Genomic DNA, 13,062 nt, shown 5'->3' on the forward strand with positions numbered 1-13,062 from the left:
GGCTCCTTTGTTAAGAAAGGGGGAGAAGAATCCAGAAATATTAGTGGAGTTACTGTAATGATCTTCCTTATCCATCAGTTTTGGTTCAAGTGACCAGCAATCTCTATGAAGCATTTACCTGAATCCAGAGATAGCCAACATTTTGGGCAATTATCCTTGTTGTTCAGTGGGCCTGATCAACAATTAGCCCTTGACACTCATGTCTAAGAAGTGAGCAATCTGTGAATCAAAGATGTCCATCCTCCTCCATCCCAGAACCATCCCTCAAACACCTAGGATTTAATCAATTAACTTCTTTTTATATTACATGTGCTAGATACTTTGCTAGGCTTATGGAAAAAATATGCACAAAATACAATGTTTAATCCACTTATTCAACACGTAAGACATAGTCTTTGCTCTCAGGGACTTCACGGTGTAATGGAAAAGCCAAAAGTCACACGCTAATTTTATTACACTTGACAAAGAAAGGGGAGCATTTTGGAATCTTTGACAAAATAGGCCGGTGCAAAGCATGTGTTTTTATAAGGACAAGCCATGAATTTGGGAATTGTTCCAATGGCCAAACTAATAGTGATCCCAGAGACCAGGAAGTAGCAGGTGTCTACACTGACACTGGATGATTGTAAGTCACCAGGATCACTGGGTTTATGTCCTAGCAAAAACAAGCCTAGTGAATTTCCTCCCCAAATATCCCCTTTTCTAAGAATTTGACCACCTCCTTTGGTAGGGTGTATCTCTTTGGAGAACTCCCTAATATTGATAATCACACAGCTTTTCTCTTCCCTTTCTTTCTTATTTCTTTTGTTGAGTGATCCAACTCCTTAGTCATTTCAACTAGTGCTTAGTAAACTCTCGGGTCTATATCTGTAGGCTTGACCTCTCTCTCCCATATTTCTTCATGCAGCTGTCTTGCCAACATGTCTGTCCAAACACTATACTCTGCACTCCAACCTAAGTAGTTTGCAAGCTCATTGGGAAAGGAAAACCATACTTTGTTTATTTTAATAACCCCAGAGAGACTGTTGTGGAAAATTGTGTGCACTCGATATCTCTTGGGTTAAATCGAGGTTTATATTTTGGGCTCCCCACATGTGCGAGGTTCAGAAGCACACTCACCCAGTGTATCCCTCACTTTTACATCTGATCTTGTTGATTGTTCATTTAAAATAATTCTTACATAACTCAACTTTTCTACTTATGGTTTTGGAACTCCAGCTTAGATCATCATCATTTTCTGCCTGAAATACTGTAATGCTCCCGTAACTGCTTGCATACAGAGTCTCTCCTCTTTGATTCACTTGCTTTCTGAGGCATACTAATGATGGCAGAGACTGCTAGCTGTCATCCAAATCCCTGTTGTTCTTTTCTTCCTGGACACACACTTAAATTACATTTCCTAGGCTCCCTTGCACTGAGGTGTGTTCATGTGACTGAGTTTTGGTCGATCCATCGTAATCCATGTGTTGCAGTTCTGGGCTTCCTCCAACTAGATGGAAATGGCCAGGAGGCTGACTGGGTTGGTGAAGTCACATGAGAGAATGAATCTGTGTTCCTAGTTCCCCATATCCAAGGATACCCACAGGGACTATTATGTAGGAGAGAAATAGACTTTATTCTGTTTAAACCAGTATATGTTTTGTGATCTATTTGTTATTGTAGTTCAGGATATCTTAAGTAATTCACTAATTTTTCTAAGGGGCACTCTACTCAAAAATTAATTCAATCTATATTTAATTCAACCACTAATTCTCAATGTCTCCTGTAGTGCCTGTGTGAATTATATGCTGGGCACAGGGATGCAGTTCTCATTATATTTTCTCCAAATATCATGTACTTAAAAAAAAAAATCTCTGTACCTAAAGGAATTTGGTTTTCTCTTTTGAAATGTCTTTCCCTGTCTTCACACATAATATATAAGTGTTCAGAGGGTTCAATAAAGCTAAAGGGCTAAGAGAGTGTGAATAGTTCGTGTGGTCTGTAATGTTTCAGAGGTGGGGCTTTTGGCAACATGGAGGATTAAGCTAATGTTGACAAGTCCCCCCAGTTAAAACACAGAGATTCTAGATAACATTGAAAACTTTAAAAAAAAAGCATGTAGCTAAACCTAAAGGAGAGAAATGGGAATACCTGGGTATGAGAAACAAGAAGAAAACTCAGAACTAGTGTTGTCAGCCATAGTTGATAATGATCTTGAGAACTTGGGTTCTAGAGCCAAGGTTTGAATCCTAATGTTGCTACTATGTCTCTGTGTGACTTTGGGCAATTCAATTCACCATTTTTTTGTCTGGTAAAATGACAAAAATAATTCTACTTACCTTTTGGAGGTTTTGTGAAGGTCAAAGGAAGTAATGCAGGTAGTACAGTTGCTGGCTATCTATCCTTGATTTGTTACTGTATAAAGACTCACTTCTCCAACATTCACAGCTCCTACTGAGGAGTCAGCTCAGATGCTGTCAAAGAGGGTTTTGGTCCTGTCGCCTTCCCTCCTGTTCCACAAATGGGACGTTCACAGCCAGCTGCTGTAGCACTTGTTAACGTTCCTCCTGGGGGGCAGGCATGCTGCAGAAAGGGCCATGAGTAGGCCTGGAGAGCAGGTCTCTCTGATCCTCTGGACCTGAGGTGAAGGAGCTAGGATGGGGATGGTTTGGAAAGAAGAGCCCTGACGTTCCTAATCATGGAGAGAAGGGGTGACTGTTCTAGATGGGGCCTGAAGATGAGGACTCTAGCTTCCCCTTCAGGAAGCAAAGTGGTCATAGAATAGAGAAAATTAGGAGTTATTTACCAGGTTATGACATCTCTGGAAACATGACTCCCTCAGGTCTTCATTATGGCCATAGTCAGAGTAATTGTTGAGACTTATTACACACTCCTACAGCTGTGCCCTGAGGAGACAATGATTCTCAAGAGTAGTCTTTCCCAGAGTTCTTTTCTGGAAGGCAGAATGGGCAAGAGGGTTTCCCAGAGAATGTGTCTCCAGGGTCCAAGCTCTGAGCTGACCTCTTCTAGCCACTTTGTTGGAATATGAGCCCCCATCCTCTGCTTCAGCAGAGGGTGCTGCTCCTTGGGTGCTGCAAAGACTGTGGTACAATTAAGCAAAAGAAATAATCAACAAAATGAAACAATGATGTGTATATATTGCAAACCAGATATTCGGTAAGGCGTTAATATCCAAAATACTTGCAAACCATATATTTGGCTTCCTTAAATGTTTGTTAAAATTCACCAGTGAAGCTCTCAGATCCAGGGATTTTCTTTGTTGGGCAATTTTTGATTACCGATGTAATCTCCTTACTAGTTATAGGTCTATTCAGATTGTTTCTTCATGATTTAGTCTTGGTAGGTGGTGTGTTTCTAGGAATTGTGCCTACAATTGTTTGTAATGCTCTTTCATTATCCTTTTTTATTTCTCTATGGAAATAATGTCCCCAGGTTCATTTCTGATTTTAGTAATTTGAGTCTTCTTTCTTTTTTCCTTAGTCCATCCAGCTAATTTTTTTTTGTCAATTTGGCTGATCTTTTGGAGAACCAACTTTAAGTTTTATTGACCTTTTCTACCGTTTTTCTATGCTCCATTTGTCTTTCTCTACTCTAATCTTTATATTTCCCTTCTTCTGCTAGCTTTGGGTTTTAGTGTGTTCTTTTTCTAGTTCCTTAGGTTGTAAATTTAGGTTATTGATGTAAGCTCATTCCTATTTTTTAATGTAAGCAACTTTAGCTAAAAATTTCCCCTTTAGCACTGATTTTGCTGCATCCCATAAGTTTTGATATGTTATATTTTTACTTTCATTTGTCTGACTATTTTGTAATTTTCCTTGTGATTTTTTCTTTGATCCATTGGTTATTTAAAAGTGTGCTTTTATTTCCACAATTTTGTGAAATTTCCAGTTTTCTTTATGTGATTGATTACTATTTTTATCTCATTGCAATCAAGAAAGATAGTTTGCTTATTTATTTATTTATTTATCTATTATGTTATGTTAATCGCCATACATTACATCATTAGTTTTTTTTACTTTTTAAAAATTTGATTCTGTTATGTTAGTCACCATATAATACATAATTAGTTTTTTTAATTATTATGTTATATCACCATACATTACATCATTAGTTTTTGATGTATGTTCCATGATTCATTGTTTGCGTATAACACCTAGTGCTCCATGCAGTATGTGCCCTCTTTAATACCCATCGCCAGGCTAACACATCCCCCCATGCCCCTCCCCTCTAGAACACTCAGTTTGATTCTCAGGGTCCATAGTCTCTCATGGTTTGTCTCCACCTCCAATTTCCCCCCCTTCATTTTTCCATTCCCGCTATCTTTTTTTTTTTATTAACATGTAATGTATTATTTGTTTCAGAAGACAGGTCTCTGATACAACAGTCTTACACAAATCACAGCACTCACCATAACACATACCCTCCCTATTGTCTATCACCCAGCCACCCCATCCCTCCCACCCCCACCACTCCAGCAACTCTCAGTTTCTTTCCTGAGATTAAGAATTCCTCATATCAGTGAGGTCATATGATACATGTCTTTCTCTGATTGAGTAATTTCGATCAGCAGAATACCCTCCAGGTCCAATCATGTCATTGCAAATGGCAAGATTTCATTCATTTGATGATTGCATAACTATTATGCAAAGATATTATATATCTTTATATATATATATATATATATATATATATATATATATATATATATATAAGATATACCACATCTTTTTCTTTATCCATTCATCTGTCAATGGACATCTTGGCTCTTTCCATAGTTTGGCTATTATGGACATTGCTGCTATAAACATCGGGGTGCATGTACCCCTTCAGATCCCTACATACTTAGTAGTAGGGATCCCTACATCCCTAAATACCCAGTAGTGCAAATTCTTGGCTGTAGGGTAGCTCTATTTTCAAATTTTAAGGAACCTCCATACTGTTTTCCAGAGTGGTGGCACCAGCTTGCATTCCCACCAGCAGCATAAGAGGGTTCCCCTTTCTCCGCATCCCCGCCAACATCTGTTGTGGAACAACTATTATTCTTAAATCAGAGTTCCACGTCTTTCCAACACCCAATATTTCTCTCCTCTCTTATTGTTTTAAACTCCTTCTTTTTTCATTTTAAGTATTTATTTTAATTTCAGCTAATTTACGTTATTGGTTTTTTTAAAGATTTTTTTTATTATTTATTCGACAGATAGAGATAGAACACAAGTAGGCAGAGTGGCAGGCAGAGGGAGAGGGAGAAGCAGGCTCTCCACTGAGCAGGGAGCCAGACGTGGGGCTCGATCCCAGGACCCCAGGATCATGACCTGAGCCGAAGACAGCCACTTAACCAACTGAGCCACCCAGGCGCCCCGACATTATTGTTTTAAACTCTTTTTTTTATCTTCATCTGGAAGGACTTCTGAAGTCTGTTCTCCACATTACTAATTTTTTGTCTGTCAATTCTGCCTAAAAAGCCAATTAAAATCTTATTTTTTTGTACTTAATCATGTCTGTCTGCTGTTTCCATATCTGCTTCATTTTCATCTAAATTTGTTTCTGATTTATACTATATTTTTTATCTCTTAACATGAAAAAAATAATTTACAAAAATTTTGTTTCCTTTCTTACACTATGTGCATGTATAAGTTTTTCTTACAGTATGTTAGATATTGCTCTCTTTCTCTTACTCTGTAAATACATTTCATAAATCATTCCTTTACAAATTTTTTTTTTAATGAGAAGAGATTTACTCAAAGCTGGATTAGCCAACAGACAACTCAATTTAGCCTCTCTCACCATCCAGAGGTTTTTCCCTTTGTGGGGAGGAGACAATCAAAGATTCTTTTGTAAGTCAATGAAAGCTGTAGTCACTGTCCACAGTTAATATTTGCAAATATTTTAGTATCAAATATCATTTTCTTCATCGTTCTCTCCAATACCATTGCATAATCCCTTGCCTCTAATGGATTCCCAGTAATCAAAATATGGAAGTAGCGAGAGAATCTGGAAAGGAAGCCAACATCAAAATGTGATTCCAGAAGAAATATTATCATGACATGTCATAGTATCCGAGTCTGGGGGTCCCAAGTCCTGGACACTGGAGCATGACCCTAACACAGGGCAGAAACAACAGATCATTGAATGGCGTGACTTGAAACATGTCTAGAGCAAAATGTGGTGAAACAGTGTTTATTAACATCTGTGGTAGGTGTGCACAGTCTGATGGAAGATTTTAGAGAGGTGTCCAACAACCACAGGAGTAGATCAGGAGTTAATAAAATAACAGTTAACACTGACTGGGACTCTTAACTATGTACTATCTGCTAGGCTCTCCTAAAGACACTTAAGATAGTAATTCATTTGATCCTCATAGAAACTTTATGAGGATAGTATTGTAGGGTAGGGTAGTATTAAGGTAGGGTAGTATTAGCAGTAATGGTACTCCTATTTTAAAGGTGAGAAAATATGTTGAATAACTGTCCGAGGTCAGTTACAGCCAGTAAGAGACAGAGCCTGGCTGGATACCTGGCCAGAGCACAGTCTTCACCACAGCCCTCTAAGAAAGAAGTGACCTCTCTGTTACAGAGGGTGCTAAGTCATAGGATAAATGCCACTAAGCAGACCTATTATAAAGGTAACACATACATGAAGCAGACTAGATAAACACCTAAGTCCCATCCGTCTCTATGAATGCCATCAGCATGCGAGATAAAGTATAGCACCTGCAATAACTCCCCTCAAGTCAAATCCTAGAGGAAAGAGGAAATAGAATTCTTTTTCCTTGCACACGTAACACCACAAAGTTTTCAGAGTAGCCTGGAAGAATGACCAGGAAGAATGACCAGCTGTAGCCCAGTCCTTGTATCCCAAGGGGTGATTCCAAGTTTGTGTTGAACTGCAGAGGGGCCCACATTTCAACAAAAAGGATAGAATGAGTCAGCCCAGGGCTCGGGCCACAGAGACACATTCTGCCTGATACCGTCTTACGTATCCTTCCTCTAGAAGAGAACTGTGGGAAAGATTACCCTTGAGAGTCCCTGTGTCCCCTCAGGAGACCAGTATAGGAGTGTGCCAACAGGTCTCAACGATTCTTCAGATTTGGGCCTGAATGAACACCTTGGGGAGTCATTTTTCAAAACATTATAACCTGGTGAATATTCACAATTTTCTTGATGCTATAATATACCTTCTTCCTTGAAGGAGAAACCGGAGTCCTCATCTTCAGGTTCCATCCAGGACAGCTCCCGAAGCCTCTTTGTCCACACGTGGGAAGCTGGCGGCTCCTCTTTACAAGAGAGCCCAGCCTTTCTCCACCCCAGGAACAGAAGATTCACAACCCAGCTTACCTGCCCCCCAAAATGAATGTTAACAAACACTAGACGTTGGCTGTAAACTCCCCATTTGTGGAAGAGGAGTGAACGCCACAAGCTCAAGACCCTTTCTGACAGCATTTGAGCTGTCTCCCCGGTGGAGAGCCCAACTCCTGTAAATGTTGAAGAGTCTTTATGACAGCAACATCAAAGGATGCAGAGCCAACAACTGCACTACCTGTGTTATCTCCTCTGACACTCACAAAACCCCTAGAGGTAAGGAGAATGATTTTGTCATTTTATCAGATGAAAAAATGGTGAATTGAATTGCCTAAAGTCACACAGAGAGGTAGGACTCACACCTCAGCTCTGGAATTAGACTCTCAAGATTTAGTGGACAAAAGGGAGAAAGTTGGGGCAGGGCTAGGCAGGATACCCTCCCCTTCTGACAGTGGTTACTTATGGGCTCTTGTCCATGAAAACAGGATCAGGAAGAAGTGTTTCTGTTGGTTTTGTCAGGTCTGAGCCTTTTGTGACTCCTGAAAGTGTGTGTGTGTGTGTGTGTGTGTGTGTGTGGACTTGCAGGAGCTCATTGCCTCATGGAGGACCTACAGAGCCACCTTGGGCTCCCACACTCAAGGGCGTTGGCTAAGACGTCCCTTCAGAAAATTACATTACTTCATTGTCAAAGCACCGGTGGCTTGAACTAACAGGGATACTCAAAGCACTCAGAGGACTTTTGTTGGCCTTGTCTGCTACCACTGATGCCAGGGGGAGGCATTTTGTCTCGTGTATCCTGAAAGACTGTCCTCGGCACCATCATATGCTGGAATTCTCAGAGCGCAAACACTTCCCAGGAAGAGTAGTTAGTGACCGGCATTGCCTGGAAACCTGGGAACTCAAGGCTGTCTTTCCAGGGCACTCAAGGCTGTCACGGCCTCTGGCATTCATGTTGATGCATGTCCTGCTTCTCTTCTGGGGAGGGTAAGATACTGTCTGTCACCTCTTCCTCCTGGGCTTTTGCAAGTATCATCTCTCCCGGGGTGCCTGGGTGGCTCAGTCGTTAAGCATCTGCCTTCGGCTCAGGTCGTGATCCCAAGGTCCTGGGATCAAGCTCTGCATCGGGCTCCCTGCTCCACGGGAGGCCTGCTTCTCCCTCTCCCACTCCCCGTGCTTGTGTTCCCTCTCTTGCTGTGTCTCTCTCTCTGTCAAATAAATAAAATCTTTGAAAAAAATAGAATCATCTCTCCCCATGATCACCTCCAACATCTTGCTCTGTGCTTCTACATCCTCAGTCCTTGACTGCTCAGCAACCCTTTCCTTGGGTTCTCTGTTTGTCTAGCTCCTGCAGCGATTATACCAATCTCATCCTTTTCTGGGGCTGCTTTTCTTCCATTCCTTCACTTTCTAATTTTATCTCCTTGTGGTTGTCTCTCTACCACATGGTCACTCCAAACTGTTGCCCTATTGATCAGTCACTTTATTTATATGTCCAAATATCTGTATTTACATTAAACAAAAGATTCATATGCCTATTATCACAAAGAGTTAATGTGAGGGAATGTACCCATACGGGTTCAAGTTTCTCATTGAAGTAGGACATGACATATAGGTCTGGAAGAGTGCTGAGGTAAAGTGCATGGTGGGTTTGGGGATAGTGTCAAAGGTTTTGATGGACTACTATGAATAATGAGAGGAAAGCTTGTTGAGGATCCAAATGGAATTGAGCACTATAAATTCTAGCCCCATTTTGTGTGATTTCTCCAAGACGCCTCAACCATGTAGGAAGAAGGAAGTGAACACATGAACAGATTGCCTTAGGGTGAAGGTTTTGTTTGAAGGGTGCATGACCATGGGGTGCAGGCTGGGCGGGGATGAAAGTACCAGAGCTAAGCTGGCTACCTGAGATGCAATATAGAGGTCAAGGGGCTTGAGATCATCATTGGGTCAAAGAACAGGTGTACACATGATCTCACTGATATGAGGATTTCTTAATCTCGGGTAACAAACTGAGGGTTGCTGGAGTGGTGGGGGGTGGGAGGGATGGGGTGGCTGGGTGATAGACACTGGGGAGGGTATGTGCTATGTTGAGCACTGTGAATTGTGTAAGACTGTTGAATCACAGACCTGTACTTCTGAAACAAATAATACATTGTATGTTAAAAAAAAAAGAATATATTAAGAAGGGAAAAACGAAGGGGGGGAAATTGGAGGGGGAGAAGAACCATGAGAGATGATGGACTCTGAGAAACAAGCTGAGGGTTCTAGAGGGGAGGGGGGTGGGGGGATGGGTTAGCCTGGTGATGGGTATTAAAGAGGGCATATACTGAATGGAGCACTGGGGAACAATGAATCATGGAACACTACATCAAAAACTAATGATATATGGTGATTAACATAACAATAAAAAAGACAGGGTTAAAAAAAAGAACAGGTGTACACAAAAGGAATGAGCTGGAAGAGGTAGCACTGAATGATTAAATAACACTGGCCAAATGTGTCAAAAACAAAAACCTACTTGCTTCCACTTAGTATTTTGCTTTCCCTAACCTGAATCTTCTTTTCCATTGCATCTTTCTCTCTCAGCATGATATACTGTCCCAATGGTCCCTCTTCCCACCATAAATAAACTTTCACTTGTTCTCAATCTCTTCACATACAACACCTTCAGTGAAACTGGACTTGAGTACCCAAGTCAATGGCCACAATCTGGACCTAGTTATCACGAAGTCTGTTACATTCTTATGTTAAGTTTAAATTTTTTATTATGATGTTGTTAAAAATCAAAAAGACAAAGAGAATAACATAACAAGAAGTTATCACATGGACTTAACAAAATTATGAACAAATATAAACATTATGTCATATCTCCTCCAAATTTCTTAAGGAAATAAATAATACAGACTCACTTAAAACTCTCTTTGTTCCCATCCAAAATCTTAGTGTTCCCACTCTCCCCCAGAAAGGCGGCTATTCTAGAATGGGTAGTTTACTCCAATTCAGGATTTATGCTTTTACTACATACATGTATATTATTTTATGCAATAAAACTTACATATACTGTGTAATATGTCACATGTCTTCCAGTAACTTGCCTTTTACCTAGCACTATGGTTTTTAAAAACTATTCTACATGAATACATTCAAAACTGTTGTACAGAATTTATTAATAAGGAAATGGCACAGGGGGCGGAGCAAGATGGCGGAGGAGTAGGAGACCTGGATTTGGTCTGGTCTCAGGTATTCAGCTGAATAGGGATCAAACCATTCTGAACACCTACGAACTCAACAGGAGATCGAAGATAAGAAGAGTAACAACACTCTGAATAGAAAAGCGACCACTTTCTGGAAGGTAGGACGTGCGGAGAAGTGAATCCGAGGCGATATTCTGGAGGAGAGACAGCGGGGGAGGGGCCTCCGTCGGCCGCTTCTGGCAAGTGCTAGAGCCGCGGAGCACAAAATCGGAACTGTTAGAAGTCGGCTCCGCTGAGGGACGTCGCTCCAGTGGCTAAGCTGGGGGTGGAACCCTCGTGGGACAGTGTGGTCTCAGGACCCTCGGGGTCACAGAAAGACCGGGGGAGCCTGAGTGTGGCAGAGCTCCCAGGTATTGGAGCGGGGAAGCCAGCTGCAGAGACGGAGCCGAGGTGCGGGCTCTCAGCTCGGGGTTGCCATAAACTGTGATCCGCGGCCCAGTCGGGCCACTGCTCCTCCAGCAGGGACCCAACAAGCGGCAGATCCAGGGAGATTCCCCTTCCTCCCCCGGGAGGAGCGGCGCGGGAGCACACCGCAGGGATCTGCTGGGTTTGGAGACTCCACGTGGGGTCGGGTGCCAGACATAGAAATGCTCGGTCACAGGCCGGGTGAGCACAGAGTGCGGCCGGAGACCGGGGAGACTGGAGTGACTGCTTTTCTCTGGGGGCATACTGAGGAGCGGGGCCCCGAGTTCTCAGCTCCTCTGGGCGGAGATTGGGAGGCCACCATTTTCACCTTGGTCCTCCAAAGCTGTACCGAGAGCTTGCAGGGAACAAAACTCCTGAGAGCAAACCCGAGCAGCTTGCTTAGCCCGGACTCACAAGGGCGGGGCAATTCCGCCTCCGGCAAAGACATTTGGAAACCACGGCAACATGCCCCTCCCCTAGAAGATCAGCAGGAACAGCCAGCAAGCCAAGACCAAGTTTACCGATCAAGGAGAAGGGCAGAACTCCAGCGCTAGGGGAATACTGCACATAGAGTTCATGGCTTTTTTACCATAATTCATTATTTTTTCAAAGTTAATTTTTTTAACTGTTTTTTTTTTGAGTTTTTCTTTTTCCCTTTTTCAAACAACATCTTATCAATCCTTTTTTAAAAAAATTTTTTTATTTTTCATTTTTAGAGTCACATTTTTATCCCTTCATAGTAGTTACCCTTATTTTTGGCATATATATATAAGTTGTCCTCTCTTTAAAATTTTGAGATACAATTTCTTACAACAGATCAAAATATACCATAAATCACTAGTGCATGGCTTTGTTCTCTTCTTCTGCCTGATCACATTCTCTGCCTTTTTTTTCTTTTTTCTTTTTCTTTTTAAATCTTCTTTCTTTTTAAAAAACAACTTCTTATCTTATTAATTCCTTTTATAAAATATTTTATAATTTTCATCTTTACAGTCATCTGCCATCCCTTCATTGTATCAACCCTTATTTTGTACATATATAAGTCTTTCTTCCTTTAAAATTTTAGGAGGCACTTTCTTGTAAGAGACCAAAATATGCCCAAAAGCTAGTGTGTAGCACTGATCTATGCACTAGCCTGATCATATTTGGTCATATTCTGTTTTTTTTGTTTTGTTCTGTTTTTGTTTGTTTTTATCTTTCTCTTTTTCTTTTTTTTTCTCTTCTTTCTTTCCCTTTCTTGTCCCCTGCTTTCAGAACATTTCTGATCTGTATAGAGTATATTTGCTGGAGACGTTGTTAACCTGTTAGCATTCTGTTCTCTCATTCATCTGTTCTCCTCTGGACAAAATGACAAGATGAAAAAAATCACGTCAGCAAAAAGAACAAGAGGTAGTACCGTCTGCCAGGGACCTACTCAATACTGACATTAGTAAGGTGTCGGACCTAGAGTTCAGAATCATGACTTTAAAGATACTAGCTGGGCTTGAAAGAAGTGTGGAAGTTATTAGAGAAACCCTTTCTAGAGAAATAAAAGAACTAAAATCTAACCAAGTCGAAATCAAAGGGCTATTCATGAGATGCAATAAAAAATGGGGGCACTAACTGCTAGGATAATTGAGGCAGAAGAAAGAATCAGAGATATAGAAGATCAAATGATGGAAAATAAAGAGGCTGAGAAAAAGAGAGAGAAACAACTACAGGATCACGAGGGCAGAATTCGAGAGATAAGTGATATGATAAGACAAAACAACATTAGAATAATTGGGATCCCAGAAGAAGAAGACAGAGAGAGAGGGGCAGAAGGTATATTGGAGCAAATTATAGCAGAGAACTTATCTAATGTGGGGAAGGAAACAGTCATCAAAATCCAGGAGGCACAGAGAACCCCTCTCAAAATCAATAAAAATAGGTCAGTACCCCGACATCTAACAGTAAAACTTACGAGTCTCAGCGACAAAGAGAAAATCCTGAAAGCAGCTCGGGAGAAGAGATATGTAACATACAATGGTAGAAACATGAGATTGGCAACAGACCTATCTACAGAGACCTGGCAGGCCAGAAAGGACTGGCATGATATCTTCACAGCACTAAACGAGAAAAATATG

The sequence above is a fragment of the Eumetopias jubatus genome, unplaced genomic scaffold (genome assembly GCF_037043125.1).
Source record: "Eumetopias jubatus isolate StellerSeaLion01/CBP00866 unplaced genomic scaffold, mEumJub1_p1.0 scaffold_10, whole genome shotgun sequence".
Taxonomy (NCBI): Eukaryota; Metazoa; Chordata; class Mammalia; order Carnivora; family Otariidae; genus Eumetopias; species Eumetopias jubatus.